The sequence below is a fragment of the Adiantum capillus-veneris genome, chromosome 28 (genome assembly GCF_014529385.1).
Source record: "Adiantum capillus-veneris isolate H3 chromosome 28, ASM1452938v2, whole genome shotgun sequence".
NCBI classification, from domain to species: domain Eukaryota; kingdom Viridiplantae; phylum Streptophyta; class Polypodiopsida; order Polypodiales; family Pteridaceae; genus Adiantum; species Adiantum capillus-veneris.
Genome location: NC_140958.1, coordinates 15,876,225 through 15,879,445, shown reverse-complemented (window position 1 = coordinate 15,879,445; position 3,221 = coordinate 15,876,225).

The following is a 3,221-nucleotide window of genomic DNA, read 5'->3' as shown; positions in this document are numbered from 1 at the left end:
CAGCACTTGGTAGTATTTGGTGGGAGGGATTGGCAACATTTGCACACACGACAGAGGGGACTTAGTGTAGAGATCTTCTTTGGGAATTTGTACTATGTGAAGAAGCTATGTCTACATCTCAACTCTAATGATCGATGCACACACACTCATGTTAGCAAGCTTTCGTGTCAGTGAGTCATCCCTAGAGAACGCACCAAGTAGTCTCACTATTTCTCCCTCTATCTCTCTATCACCACGATTTTCCACCTCACCGTAAATAAGGTTGCTGTAAATATTGCAAGAGAATAATTCTCCCTCACACCCCCGAGGGTTTTCATCACCTGTCTATTCTGTGTGTGTGTGTGTGTGTGTAGAATACGTGATATTTCAAATCACCATTGTCTGCATCCTAACCGCTCAAAGCTAGGTGGTGCCCCCTGTTCGTTTCATCGTGACCGGCTTGCAGCGTGCATCGGCTCCCGGCGTTTTAGAAGCCGGTGGGGTCCGTTTCACGCTTTGCGCTCATCACTAGATGCAAACCACTTGGTGAAGTTTATAGGAAATCATTCATTTTCTTATGCTTTGTTTAGAACAAAGTCCCCCACAAAAAATTTACAGATTTTTTGTGTGACCCGTTTTGCAACAGCATATTACGTTATGTCAACACTGCAGACAGCAGGTTAAAGCGGCCCTTGTTGAAACAGTGGTAGATAGAAGATGGTACATTTGGCTTGATAAATATCCGAAGTATGAACCTGTTGCAGCCGAATGCTAGTAGCTTGTAAGCTCTCCTGTTTTTTGGAGAAATGTAGAGAAATTTGTTTCTGTCATAGAACCTTTCACTCATTTGATATGATTAGTGGACAAAGAAGCCTCTATCTTTGGATGGGTTTACTGGTACATGCATGAAGCCACTCGCAAGTTAAAAGACTTTACATCTTATGCAGGAAAATAGAAAGCCATGATGATGTCATTTGTCAAAAGACGATGGGAGCAGCCGTATACTCCTTTGCATGGAGCAGGTTTTGTTTTAGATCCTAAGTTCCAGATACACGAGCAATTGAAGTGATCAGGGATTTCAAGAAAGTGTGTGCTCAACTACTAGGCAATGTGGATGGACACGTGGCATACACATAGAAGACGGCATATACTAGCAGAGAAGGAATGTTTGGGGATCCTTGGCATATAGATGCTATCAAGACGATGAGCACACCAGTTTGGTGGAAAAAGTACGGTGGGGAAAAAGTGGAACTTCAACATGTGGCTGTGAGAGTATTGTCTATTGCCACTTCAAGTGGTAGCTGTGAAAGAAATTGGTCCTCGTTTGCTTTTTTGCATACTAAAAAACAAAATCAATTAAGTCATAAACGAGCTACAGATTTGGTTTATGTATTTTGTAGCATGCAACTTATGCACAAGCCAGTGAAGTTAGCCACACATTCCACAAAAGAAAGCTTCGGGCGCTTTCAAACACACAAAGCAATTGCAAATGAGCTCAACTCCGATGATGAATTGGAATGGAACCTGGAAGATATTGATCTAGAATGTTCACATGTTGAGGAAATTGATGACATGGTGCATGTGATTGAGGGGACGGATGAGCTATAAAGTTTGTATTGTATTGTCTATCAATTTTGCAATGTGAAAGTTATGTAGAGTTAGCTTCAAAATCTCTCTCTCTCTCTCTCTCTCTCTCTCTCTCTCTCTCTATCTCTATCTCTCTTCCTCTTTCTTTATCTTCCTTTCTCTCCATCTGCTCCATATCATTGTCAAAAAGAGAGGGAGAGAACAAAACACACAGAATTGTAACAACATCCAGACATGTTCATTTGTTGCAATAAATAAAGATTTACATACCAAAAAGAGGTTTTCATTACAAACCTTGAGATTTAATACACAGAAAGAGCTTAGTATTGTGAGGGAGATTTAATTTAAATCATGGGTTGCATATCCTAGAAGGTCAGATATACAAAATTTGGATTAGCCAAATGAATCGCTTGCCCTCACATTGCCCATCTCTTCTTCGTTAACAAGCCCATACTTTTCCTCGTACCATCCCAACTTTCTTTCTAGGACTGCTATACGAGCGTACAACATGGCTGGGGTCTCTCCTTGACTTGCCAAATCCACACCTTGGGTTGCAAGCTGCTCAATGACTACGATTTCTTCGCGCAAGTATGTATATACTCTCTTGCTAAGAGGGTCTTCTTGATTAGCTTCTTGTGCATGAATCTTCTTGTTAAGGCGGTTACGCCGCTAGCGGAAGCTAAATAGCGAGAACTCAACCAACAACAGAATTTGTCAGACGAGGACGAAGCTTGACCCGCAGGCGCATGGAAACAACTAGGCGGGTGCCAAATCACCTACTCGACCTTCTAATGACAATCACTACTAAGGAAATCAAATCTAAGTTCTAAAATACGCAAGTGACTGAAATCCGTACTACGAACGAATGCTATACGAAACAGGATCTAGAATCATTGAATCGATCTCAAACTCAAGGGGAAGTCTATACGCTAGGTAAGAACAACACCCTAAAGACTTGAATTGCAAAATCAACCTATAATCACTCCGTGCGGTAAACGCGTATGAAGATAGGCCGAAAAATACAGGTGACCGAAACTTGACCCCCATGGTACTAATGCGTAGCTCTACTCGTTGTGGTTCTATAGATATGCTGCACGCTCCATTCCGACACACGAGTTGGAAGAAAACTCACACCGAAGCTCGTAGGAACTTACCACACATAGAAGCCGATAGCGCGCACTCTTGGTATTCGTGCATAGCTCTCGCCCTTGCTAACACAATGGCGGTGTCGCTTCTCCAATGGCGGCTCCGTAGCTCGCGTAGCAAGTAGATAAGACTCTCTCTCTCTCTCTCTCACTCTCTCTCAGACACAGTCACGGCGCTCAAAAACTCACTTTGATTAATAATCTGAATCTCCTTAGGTTACAAAAACTTTGGCTTATATACCTTAGCCTTGGAGGTGAGAACATCTCTAACTAATTACATCAGCAAGTGAAATTACTTCGGAATTACAAGCTGGAAACTCAATTGAGTCCCGTTACTTAATGAATGGCTCAAATCAAAATTAATGTCGGAAAGACATTTATTACAATCAATGGTTACAAAATGATGAGTGTGAGCAAAAATGTGGGTGTGATCCTCTGCTGGCTCAACACTCCCCCCCTCCGCGTTCATGTCATCCCTGACATGACTTTTATGCTTGGTCAATAAAGTCA